The sequence below is a fragment of the Lynx rufus genome, unplaced genomic scaffold (genome assembly GCF_022079265.1).
Source record: "Lynx rufus isolate CCGP_SWC_20201006 ecotype Redwood Valley unplaced genomic scaffold, mLynRuf1.p SCAF_4, whole genome shotgun sequence".
Classification (NCBI taxonomy): Eukaryota; Metazoa; Chordata; class Mammalia; order Carnivora; family Felidae; genus Lynx; species Lynx rufus.
The window spans coordinates 28,467,502-28,480,665 of record NW_025814856.1 but is presented as its reverse complement, the minus strand read 5'-3'; positions in this window follow the sequence as shown (position 1 = coordinate 28,480,665).

The following is a 13,164-nucleotide window of genomic DNA, read 5'->3' as shown; positions in this document are numbered from 1 at the left end:
CCCCCATCAACCCTCAGTTTGTTCTCAGTTTTTAAGAGTCTCTTATGCTTTGGCTCTCTCCCACTCTAACCTCTTTTTTTTTTTCGTTCCCCTCCCCCATGGGTTTCTGTTAAGTTTCTCAGGATCCACATAAGAGTGAAACCATATGGTATCTGTCTTTCTCTGTATGGCTTATTTCACTTAGCATCACACTCTCCAGTTCCATCCACGTTGCTACAAAGGGCCATATTTCATTCTTTCTCATTGCCATGTAGTACTCCATTGTGTATATAAACCACAATTTCTTTGTCCATTCATCAGTTGATGGACATTTAGGCTTTTTCCACAATTTGGCTATTGTTGAGAGTGCTGCTATAAACATTGGGGTACAAGTGCCCCCTATGCATCAATACTCCTGTATCCCTTGGGTAAATTCCTAGCAGTGCTATTGCTGGGTCATAGGGTAGGTCTATTTTTAATTTTTTTTTTTAATTTTTTTTCAACATTTATTTATTTTTGGGACAGAGACAGACAGAGCATGAACGGGGGAGGGGCAGAGAGAGAGGGAGACACAGAATCGGAAACAGGCTCCAGGCTCCAAGCCATCAGCCCAGAGCCTGACACGGGGCTCGAACTCACGGACCGCGAGATCGTGACCTGGCTGAAGTCGGACGCTTAACCGACTGCACCACCCAGGCGCCCCTATTTTTAATTTTTTGAGGAACCTCCACACTGTTTTCCAGAGAGGCTGCACCAGTTTGCATTCCCACCAACAGTGCAAGAGGGTTCCTGTTTCTCCATATCCTCTCCAGCATATACAGTCTCCTGATTTGTTCATTTTAGCCACTCTGACTGGCGTGAGGTGATATCTGAGTGTGGTTTTGATTTGTATTTCCCTGATGAGGAGCAATGTTGAGCATCTTTTCATGTGCCTGTTGGCCATCTGGATGTCTTCTTTAGAGAAGTATCTATTCATGTTTTCTGCCCATTTCTTCACTGGATTATTTGTTTTTTGGGTGTGGAGTTTGGTGAGCTCTTTATAGATTTTGGGTACTAGTGTGGCTCATTTTTAAAAGTCCATAATTCTCAGGGCGCCTAGGTGGCTCAGTTGGTTAAGCGTCCAAATCTTGATTTGGGGTCAGGCCATGATCTCACAGTTCATGGGTTCAAGCCCTATGTCAGGCTCTGTGCTGACAGCATGGAGCCTACTTGGGATTCTCTCTCTCCCTCTCTGTCCCTCCCCTGCGCATACATGCTATCTCTCCCTCAGAATAAATAAATACATTTTTAAAAAATTAAAAAGGGGCGCCTGGGTGGCGCAGTCAGTTAAGCATCCGACTTCAGCCAGGTCACGATCTCGCGGTCCGTGAGTTCGAGCCCCGCGTCAGGCTCTCGGCTGATGGCTCGGAGCCTGGAGCCTGTTTCCGATTCTGTGTCTCCCTCTCTCTCTGCCCCTCCCCCGTTCATGCTCTGTCTCTCTCTGTCCCAAAAATAAATAAACGTTGAAAAAAAAAATTAAAAAAAAAATTAAAAAAAAAAGTCCTTAATTCCTGGCCCACAGGAGGTGCTCCCTTTGACTCAAAGAATTTCTAAAATATTTTACCATAGTTTTCATGTTTGGTGTGTTTATGAATAGCAGAATACTTTGAATATTGGAAACTCTGTCAACCAGAGTCTTGGATTGATCTTTGCCTGACCAGGCTGTGTAACACAGTTCATTCTTCATTTAATGTTGACTGCAATGGTCCATAACAGTGAATTAGAATCACATGGAGAGCAAATAAAAGCCACCCCCCCAAATTGTTTTGAATTGAAACAGTCCTCTCTTGGGGCACCTGGCTGGCTCAGTCAGTAGAGCACAGGACTCTTGATCTCAGGGGTGTGAGTTCAAGCTCCATGTTGGGTGTAGAGCTTAGTTAAAGAAAAAATAATAATAAAGTAAAACAGTCCTCTCTCTCTCCCTCTCTCCTTCTCCTATGCTCCTTCTCTCCCTTCTTCCTTCTTCTCTCACAGCTAGAGAAGAGTATCATTCAAATTAAAATTATATTTTATATTTTTTAAAAAGAAATCTACATTTTTATAGAACAATAAATGACATGATCTCATCTTTTTACAAGGTAATTATATTAGAGAAAAACTCTTAAAAGTTTTACATACATCTGATTTAAATGCCTTTAAAAACATATGATAAACTATGGCAGATTCACTCTTACAAAAGGTAATTGATATCCTGAGGGACCAAATGAAATGTTATGGGAATTCCTGCCTTTATAGGTGTAATTAAATTCAAAATCTATATTGAACATCAGTATATACCTGTGCTTCTGAACTGGGGCTGAATTTGTCTTCTCTGTCCCTCCAGGGGATATTTGACAATGATTGTAGACATTTTGGTTGTCACAATTAGAGACTAGGAGCTACTGGCATCTATAGGTAGAGGTCAGTGATGTTTCTAGACATCCTATAATGCTCAGGACAGCTCCTACAACAAGGAATTATCAGGCCAAAGTGTCAATAGTGCCAAGGCTGAGAAACTCTGCTCTGTATAAAAAAAAGTGTTCTTGGGAATGCAAGCTGGTGCAGCCACTCTGGAAAACAGTATGGAGGCTCCTCAAAAAACTAAAAATAGAACCACCCTACGACCCAGCAATTGCACTACTAGGTATTTATCCAAGGGATACAGGTGTGCTGTTTCGAAAGGACACATGCACCCCCATGTTTATAGCAGCACTATCAACAATAGCCAAAGTATGGAAAGAGCCCAAATGTCCATCGATGGATGAATGGATAGAGAAGATGTGGTATATATATATAATGGAGTATTATTCGGCAATCAAAAAGAATGAAATCTTGCCATTTGCAACTACGTGGATGGAACTGGAGGGTATTATGCTAAGTGAAATTAGTCAGTCAGAGAAAGACAAAAATCATATGACTTCACTCATATGAGGACTTTAAGAGACAAAACAGATGAACATAAGGGAAGGGAATCAAAAATAATATAAAAACAGGGAGGGGGACAAAACAGAAAAGACTCATAAATATGGAGAACAGAGTGTTACGGGAGGGGTTGTGGGAGGGGGGATGGGCTAAATGGGTAAGGGGCACGAAGGAATCTCCTCCTGAAATCATTGTTGCACTATATTCTAACTAATTTGGATGTAAATTAAAAAAATAAAATTAAGTATTATGTTGAAAAAAAGTGTTCTGTGATGTTATTAAAATATTATTAAATGGTCAATTATCCTTTTGTTAATTAATAGTTGGTGGAAATTCTTTAATAATAAAGTATACCTTCCTTTGTTCACTTGACCAACATTTCTTTAGCACCTACTTTGTGCCAGGGACGGGGGAGACACTACAGATACATGGTTTAAGATATACAGTCAGAGAGGCAGACAGAATTTGCTATTTAATATATTTGAGGAAGTTGAAGAGATCAGTGTGCTGAGGGTGCTTGGTCACACATGTGGTCACACACATATCCCTCACCTGGGATAGAGAGGCTTCATGGAGGACATGGCCCACCTGGAAAGCATCCTGAAGGTTGACATAATTTAGGCTGAGGCAGGACATTCCTGGTAGAGGACTAGCACAGCATAGGAAAAGAAGTGTGAACCAGAATCTGCAAGCCACTGATATTAGTAGTTTAGTGTTGAAGGCAAGGCGAGGCAAGAGATAAGGCTGAAGGGATGGGGAGGGCAGGTAATGAGGGTCAGATGTGTCAATTAGGAGCTGGAGGGAAAGGAGGCAGGGCAGGATTTTAAGCAGCAGGGCAACTTACCTAATTTGCATTTTATATAAATAAGTCTAGCTACCCTGGAAGTGATGGATTTCAGGGGTCAAGATTGGATGCCAGGGGACCAATTAATAAGTGATTGCAATGGTGCAGGTAAAAGATGATGAGTGCTTGGACTCAAGCACAGCCCAAGGAGGCTGGAAGGAGGGCTTGGATTGAGAGATATTAATGAGATAGAATCAGCCAGGTGGGGATGAAGGAGACCCCAAGGGAGGACTTCCAGTTTTCCCGCCTGGATGTCTTTGGGCAGGATGGGGATAGAGAAGGAAGAGCCAGGACAGAAAGTTGCAGCATATTAATTCTTATGTAATATGTAAATATATATCTGTGTATGTGTGTAACCTTATCTTAACTTGATTACATCTGCAAATGTATTTCCAAATAAGTTCACATTTTCAGATTCTGGGGGTTAGGACTTCAAGGTATCTTTCTGAGGGACACTATACAACCCATAACTATATGCTTTGCTTTTAATTATTTTTAAATGTTAATAGGGTTATACTGGCTTAGGGTATGGTGTCTTCATAAAATAAGGGAAATTTGGAAATTTGGACACAGACACATGAAGAAAGGAATGCTGTGTGAGGACAGAGACACACAGGGCGATGCCATGTGACAACAGAGGCAGAGACAGCAGAGAGAGCAGCGATGAGTCTACAGGCCAAAGAATGCGAAGAAGTTCCAGAAGGGACTGGAAGTGAGGAAGAGGGCAAGGAAAAGTTTCTCCCTCAGAGCCTCCAAAAAGGAACCAACCCTATAGACACCTTGATCTTGGACTCTTAGCCTTCAGAACTATGAGAGAATAAATTTCTGTGGCTTAACCGATCCGGTCTCTGGTACATACTTTGTTGTAGCAGCCCTGGGAAACTAATACACATTTCCATGGTTAGGATATTTAAAAACTAAACAAGGAACAGAGTCAATTATTGGTGAAAACACTTTTTTCTCCCATTTCACTAGATATTTGGGAAATCTGTCTACATCAACACAGAGAGAACTACTTCTTTACTTTAAGTTGCTGCCCATTGGGAATACTAATGTTTGGCGGTTAGGGGAGAGAAGGAGAAGAAGAAATAGAGAGGTGGGCAGGAGGAGAATTGGTCCAGAGTTGCATATCAGAAAGTGAAAGTTTCAAGAAGACCTAAGTGGTCAACATGGTCCAATGGCGAAATACACCCAAGAAATTCAGACTGCAGTGTATTTTGGTTATTAACCCTGTGGAAGTCTTAGTCAATCAACTTAACCTCATTTCAGCAGCACTAGAGGAGCAGAAGCTAGTATTAAGTAGAAGATCCCCATTCTCCAGGTGTTCATTCTCTGAGACAAAACAAAATAATGGACAGGAACGATTGTGCAGAACGATAAGTAATTGAGTGTAAGGTACAATGGTAGAATTGAGATCGGGCATAATTGATTAGAAAAGGTACAAAAAGGCTACATTAAACTTTGGCATGGTTTCAGAAGTCAATACAGGTATGTACCCACCTTGGTATCTGACTGAAGAGATGTCAGGATATAAGACATTTAGGCGAGAGTATTCTACCTTTCATAAGGTCATCTGCTGTCAGGGTCGAGACCCATGTTTTATAGTGATGTAAATAGGCCTCCTAGCATCAAGCACCTAGTACCCCCTGGATACTGTGTCCTACGGGTTTAATTCTCTCAACTACTCTCTTAGGTGGGGCCTTTCAGTGTCTTTATTTTATAAATCAGGAGACTCAGGCCCACATAGGCCCACAGAGATTATTTTTTCTAAGGTCACTCAGTTGGAAAGGAGAAATGCTAGGATATGAATCCCAGCTCATGTGACTCCAGAACCCAGCCTCTAACCATTAGGCCACAAAACATAGAAAGGAGAAGAGATGGTATTGAAGAATGAATTGCTGGAGGGGTGCCTGGGTGGCTCAGTTGGTTAAGTTTCCAAGTCCTGATTTTGGCTCAAGTCATGATCTCATGGTTTGTGAGTTTGAGCCCTGTTTCGGGCTCTGCACTGACAGTGTGATGCCTACTTGGAATTCTCTGTCTCCCTCTCTGTCTGCTACCCCCTTCAATTCACTGTAATAAAAGAGTACATTCTGAGCTGGAGCTAGTGTTTCCATAAACAACATTTTTACGTAAGAATTTTTTGTTTTCAGTTTTCAAATAATTGTATTTTTGTTTTCAAAGCCATTCAAGTATAGCATTTTAGAGCCCCTGTGAAGCCATCATTTTGAGCATGCATAAGAATTAAAAAATTTTTTTCAATGTTTATTTATCTATCTGAGAGAAAGGAGAGAGAGAAAGAGTGTGTGCACAAGTGGGGGAGGGGCAGAGAGAGAGAGAGAGAGAGAGAGAATGAGAATCCCAAGTGGGCTCTGCAGTGTTAGCGCAGAGCCCAATGCGGGGCTCGAACCCTCAAAATGTGACATTGTGACCTGAGCTGAAATCAAGAATTGGACGCTTAACCAACTGAGCCACCCAGGTGCCCATAAGTAAGAATTTTTAAAAGACATTTGTATAAGGTTTCTTTACTCTGCTTGGTATATTATACGCATTTAATAAATATTATCCATTTATATTTCTGATAAGGTATGGAATAATTAATACATATATTAGCTTTAAATTAAATAGAAACATGGACTCTGTTTACACAAGGCAATTTCTTTTTTTAAATTTTTTTTTCAACGTTTATTTATTTTTGGGACAGAGAGAGACAGAGCATGAACGGGGGAGGGGCAGAGAGAGAGGGAGACACAGAATCGGAAACAGGCTCCAGGCTCTGAGCCATCAGCCCAGAGCCTGACGCGGGGCTCGAACTCACAGACCGCGAGATCGTGACCTGGCTGAAGTCGGACGCTTAACCCACTGCGCCACCCAGGCGCCCCTACACAAGGCAATTTCTAATCATTGCACTATCTAACCTAATTCTCCTTCTCTATTCCCCTTCTCTTAATTTTTGATCTTCTACTGGCCAGCAAGAGAATTAAATAAGAGAAAGAGTTATGAATGACGTTAAGAAATTATGAGCCGGTGTTGTTTGATGCGTAGTCTTTGGGGTCGCCTTTTATGGTCATCTCCAGTGCTGGCAAGTCAAAAGTGGTTTGTCTGGAAATCCCCACATCAACACAGCAGAACAAATGTATTATATTGGCAATTTTGCTGGTAGAATATTTATAAGGGAAAGTTGACTCCCAGGCGAAGAGAGCGTATTCCTATTCCCCGTAATGCATACCCGTTAGTTCATTTTCCAGTTCTTGTGAGTCACTAGATACAGCCATTATGCGAGGAATACTTCTCCCTGGATCCATGAACCCCATCATAAATAGTCGTGGTGAAAGTGTTAGATAAATCTGGGAGATAATGAAACCTGTCTTATCTACCTCACAGGTTTCTTGGGAGGACAAAATGAAATAATGAATGCGAGCGTGTTTTTAAAAAGCAAAAAGTGCTGTAAAGTTCAGGACAGTATTTTTTGTGCCTTTCTATCACATTTATTGTTTGTCAACTGTTCCCCACGTGTATGCATATGAAGAAAGCATCCCCAATCCTTGTCTTCTATCCTCAAGAAATTAGGAATGTTTTTTTCTGTTCCTTTATGAAGGTAGTATCACTTAGATTTTCCTGCAATTCTCAGTTCCTCACTTATTGTTTCCATACTGTCTAGGGTGAGTTTAAGATAAGTACATAGCTCATTCTCTGAAGCGTAGTAATCTTAGAACACATCTAAACAGCACAAATGAAAGGGTCTCTCTGGGAGTAACATCTCCAGTCCAATTTGAACATCTATGGATCAATCTGTTGATAAATTAATACTGTGATATACCAACATATTATGTCACCCACATGGATAATAACATACTCACAGTTAATTTATAAGTGTCTTCCTTTTTTTTTTTTTTCTGAAATGGAGGCCATAAAGATTTCAGACTCCCCGTTCAAATATGTCTTGTTAGTCTTTCTTCTAAGGCATCAGTAATTTTTTTGTTTTTAGCCGAGCCAGTAATTTTTTTTAACTCCAATAAATATCCATTTGTAACAGGAAAAATTGGAGAAATAATGTAATAATACATATTTGAATGTTTTTCATTTCCTAACAATGTGTAGCTTTTTATAAATAAAACCAAAGAAAGACATGAAACTAGAAATAAAATGAAAATGTAGGCTGTATATATTTGTGTCTGAATGCTACTAGGATAAGGAATGTGTCCCCAGATGAAAGCAGTGTGAGTCATTTCAACTCTAACAGCCCTATATTATCATAAAATTGCATTGATGTATTTGTAAAAGTCCATGAAGACTTCTGTAAGGAACTTTTGATCTTGGTAGGATCCAGGGGTAGAGATGCAGACTAAAGAGGGAATATTTGTGGTTTCTATCCAGTGGATTTTGCAACATAGTCACATTTAATTTACTAATAAAAGAAGTATCAGATTTTTAGATTAAAGTAATAAAGCTGAGATTTGAAAACAAAAATAATGACATTTTCCTGCATGGCATGTTGGAATTGAAAGGGACTTAACATCTAGTCCAGGTATAGATCTTTCTATAGCCTGCTTACGTCACTAATTAGTCCCTGTAGTTCTTTCTGCTAAACCTCTGGGTACCCTCAGAATCCTTCTCAACACAGCCTTCTAAGCAGCCATTACCAGGTAATTGGAGGTGACATGTGAGTGAAATTCTTTATCAATCCTCCTATAGAGCATTTCAAATAATCACCTTTAATTTCCTTCAAAGATAAGTCACTGTATTTCTTGTCAACCCTTATATTCCAGACACTGAGCATGTACACAAATGGAAGAGATCTGAGTGTCACCTTCAAAGAACTCATAGTTCAGAGAAGGGAAAGTGATGTTAACAGGTGATCAAATATGGTGTACTAAGAGCCAAGAGGAAGGTACGTATAGGCCATGCAGAAAGCAGCCTTATAAGGCAACCTAGGGGTGGACTTGACTTTCTTCTTAAGAAATGATGCCTGTCTTTATCTTGAATAACAAGCAGGAGTTATCCAGGCAAAGCTGGGATGTTCTGGGACAGCAGTTCTGAAACTTTTTTGTCTCTAATCCCTTTATATCTTGAAAGTTATTGAGGATTACTCAAAAAGTAAAACATAGAATTTCTGTACGGCCCAACAATTCCACTTTCAAGCATATGTTCAAAAGAATTGAGAGTATAATCTCAAACAGATACTTGTACAACAATATTCATGGCAATGTTATTTATGGAAATGTCCATTGACAGATGAATGGATAAGCAAAGTACGTTATATACACACGATGGAATATTAATCTTAAAAAGGAATGAACTGGGCTCCTGGGTGGCTCAGTCGGTTAAGTGGAGGACTCTTGATTTCGGCTCAGGTCATGATTTCTCGGTTCATGAGTTAAAGCCCTGCATCGGGCTCTATTCTCACAGTGCAGAGACTGCTTCAGATCCTCTGTCTCCCTCTCTCTTCCCACCCCTCTTTCAAAAATAAATATATGTCAACAATAAAAAATAGAAAAGCAATGAACTTCTGACACCTGTACAACATGGATGAATCTCAAAAATGTTATGTTGAGTGAAATACACCGACACAAAAGGACAAATACTGTATGATTCTACCTGTAGGGGGTACCTAAGATAGGAAAATTCATAGAAACAGAAAGAAGAACAATGGTTACCAGGAGCTGGAGCGTGGTGGGAATGAGGAGTTATTACTTAATGGACACAGAAGTTATTGGCATGATGAAAAAGTTCTAGAAATTGGCCCTTTCTCTGCAACTGGTACTCTCATAACTTGCTACTTCCCATTAGAAACTAGTTTAGAAGTTTCCTTAATATTTAAACATATATCTGACCCAAGTTTTCTCAACCTCAACACTTTGACATTTTGAACCAGGTCGTTCTTTGCCATGGACACTGTCCTGTGCATTGTAGGATATTGAACTGTATCCCTGGCCTCCATCCACTAGAAGAGTCTCACCAGTTATGACAAGAACATCCCCAGACATTGTCAAAATCATCCTATGGTGAGAACCATTTATCTACTCTGTGACCCAGCCATTGCACAGCTAGTTATCTGCTGAGAGAAACAAAAACACACGTCCAAAAAGAGACTTTGGACTTACTTAAAAAGAGAGAGAGAGAGAGAGAGAGAGAGAGGCTAGTGCACAAAAGTTCATATCATGTTTATTCTTAATAACAAGAATGGAAACAACCTGAATTCCTCTTAATAGGTAAGTGGATAAACAAATTGTAATATATTCATGTAATGGACTAATTAGTGTATTTTCTTCTCTGTTCCCACCCTTTAGCCTACATACTCCCCTGCCTACATGAAATCTCCTTGAGAAAAGACATGACTTAATTTGTTCATCACTATATGCCTGGTGCCAGCAGTGCCTGGAACATAGTAGACACTTACTAATTACTTAACTGAATGAACAAATGTAAATTGCAGCCGATCTTATGGCTTTAGTTAATCAGTCTCCTTCAGGCCTTTACATGTATTTCTCTATCTCTTAGAACAGTATCTCGGAAAATCGGCAGACCGCTGGCAATTCATAAGGTCAAAAGAATTTTCATTATAATACTAAAACGCTATTTGCTTACTTCACAGTATCGACATTTGCACTAATGGTGCAAAAGCAAGAGTGGGTAAAACTGTTGGTGCCTTAGCATGAATCAAGGAAGCGGCCCCAAGCTCTCCTTGATAACTGTATTCCTCACTGCCATACAATCACAGTTAAAGAAGAAGGAGAAGAAGGAGCGCCTGGGTGGCTCAGTTGGTTAAGCGTCCAACTTCAGCTCAGGTCATGGTCTCATGGTTCATGAGTTTGAGCCCCCCGTTGGGCTCCGTGCTGACAGCTCAGAGCCTGGAGCCTGCTTCAGATTCTGTGTCTCCCTCTCTGTCTGCCCCTCCCCTGCTCACACTCTGTCTCCCTCTCAAAAATAAATGCACATTTAAAAAAATTAAAAAGAAGACAGCTTCATGTAAGAATGTGTTTTTGGAGGGTGCCTGGGTGGCCCAGTCAGTTAAGTGTCCAACTCTCGATTTCGGCTCAGTTCATGATCTCAAAGTTTGTAAGTTTGAGCCCCACATAGGCCTCTGTGTTGACAGCATGGAGTCTGCTTAGGATTTTCTCTCTCTCTTTCCCTCCCCTGCTGTGCTCTCTCTCTCTCTCAAAATAAATAAACTTAAAAGAGTTAAAAACAGACTGTTTTTTTTAAAAAGTATAAATAGTTTTTATTACATCTCCACTCACGAATACAAGTCTTTTTAATATTCTGTGTGATAAAACTGGGAACTTTGCATAAAGTACTTATTTATGCTGCATAACAAGGTTCATTGGCTGGGTCTAGGCTGGGGAACACTTGGGTGATGGTTTGAGTTGCAAGCTGAACTATTAGCTGTTTTTGTCGTGGAACAAACTGTGGTTGGTTAGACTTAGGTGTTTGGCAGACATTTTAACAAAAATTTTCTTAAGAATGAACAATGTGAGCCTGTCTTTTCCAAAACAACGGATACATTTGTTGCCAATAATAAAACTTGAGTTTTCAAGCCAAAATTAGAATATTGGGAAAAACTCCCTTTTGATTAATGATTCTTAAATCTGCCTAAGAAATCTTTGCCTACCTGAAAACTTTGTGAAGGTGTTCTACATTTTTTTCCTAGAAATACAAAATTTAGTTTTATGGTTAGGCATGTGTTTCATTTCAAGTAAACTTTTATGTATAACGTGACATTGAGATTGTGTTCCATCTTTCTTTACACAACGTACATTTGACTCACATCATTTGTTGAAAAAAAAAAACCCGTTCTTTCTCCATTGAATAATCTTGCAGCTTTTGTCTTTTTTTAAAAAGTTTGTTTATTTTTGAGAGAGAGACAGAGAGCAAGCAGGGGAGGGGCAGAGAGGGAGAGAGGGAAAGAGAATCCAAGCAGGCTCTGCACTGTCAGCATGGAGCCCAACACGGGGCTTGAACTCACGAACCTCGAGATCATGACCTGAGCGGAAATCAGGCGTCGGATGCTTAACCGACTGAGCCATCCAGGTGCCCAAAACTTTTGTCTTAATTACTGTACATTTAGAGTAAGTCTTGAAATCAAGTGATGAGTCTTTCAATTTTGCTTTTTAAATTTTTGGTGGTTTTGGTATTCCTAACCCCTTTGAAATTCCAAATAAATTTTAGAATTACTATGTCAGTTTCTGCAAGAAAAATCCCGAGGAGATTCTGTCTGGGAATGTTGAATCTGCAGCTCTGTTTGAAGAGAACTGACATTTTAGAAATATTGAATCTTCTAATCATGCTGTGCCTCTTCATTTATTTGTGACTTCCTTAATTTCTCTTGGCAGTGTTGTGTTGTTTTCAGGCACAAGTTGTACAGTTTTCCTCCTTAAGCTGATTCCTAAGTGTTTATGTTTTTTTTATGCTATTAGAAATGGTATTTTAAGTTTTAATTTTCTGATTGCTGCTATTATACAGAAATACAAACTGGTTTTTGTATATTGACCGCATATCCTGTAATCTTGCTAAATTCACTTATTAATTCTACTAGTTCTAAAAGAATAGATTGTTTTTGATTTTCTATGTAGAAAGGCAAGTCATTTGTGAATAAATACTATTTTACTTTTGTGCTTTACATTTGTACTTACTTATTGGGCTATTTAAATTTTTATTTTCTCCTCTATTAACTTTTTATAACTTGTGTTCTTAAAACAATTGTTTGTTTCCTATAACTTGTCAATATTATGGGCATAATGTTGCTAGTGACATATCCTCATTATCCTCTTAAAGTTTATAGGATCTGTGTGATACTTTTCTTTTATTCCTGATATTCATGATTTCTGGGCTTTTTTTCTTTTTTGGTCTTTTATTTACATTCTTAAGATGGAATTTTCTCTTTTTTTAACATTCTTTTTTTTTTTAACTTTTGTTCATTTTTGAGAGACAGAGAGAGAGCATGAGCAGGGGAGGGGCAGAGAGAGAGGGAGACACAGAATCCGAAGCAGGCTCCAGGCTCTGAGCTGTCAGCACCAAGCTGGACGTGGGGCTTGATCCCACGAACTACAAGATCATGACCCGAGCCGAAGTTGCACGCTTAGCCGACTGAGCCACCCAGGTGCCCCACTTTTTTTACATTCTTAAGATGGAAACTTAGGATGGAACTGGAAGGTATTATGCTAAGTGAAATAAGTCAGCCAGAGAAAGACAGATACCATATGTTTTCACTTACAGGTGGATCTTGAGAAACTTAACAGAAGACCCGTGGGTGAGGGGAAGGAGGAAAAAAAAAAGTTACAGAGATGGAGGGAGGAAAACCATAAGAGACTCTTGGGTCCTGAGAACAAGGTTGTTGTTGGGGGTTGGGGAGAGAGGAAAGTGGGTGATGGTCATTGAGGAGGGCACCTGTTGGGATGAACACT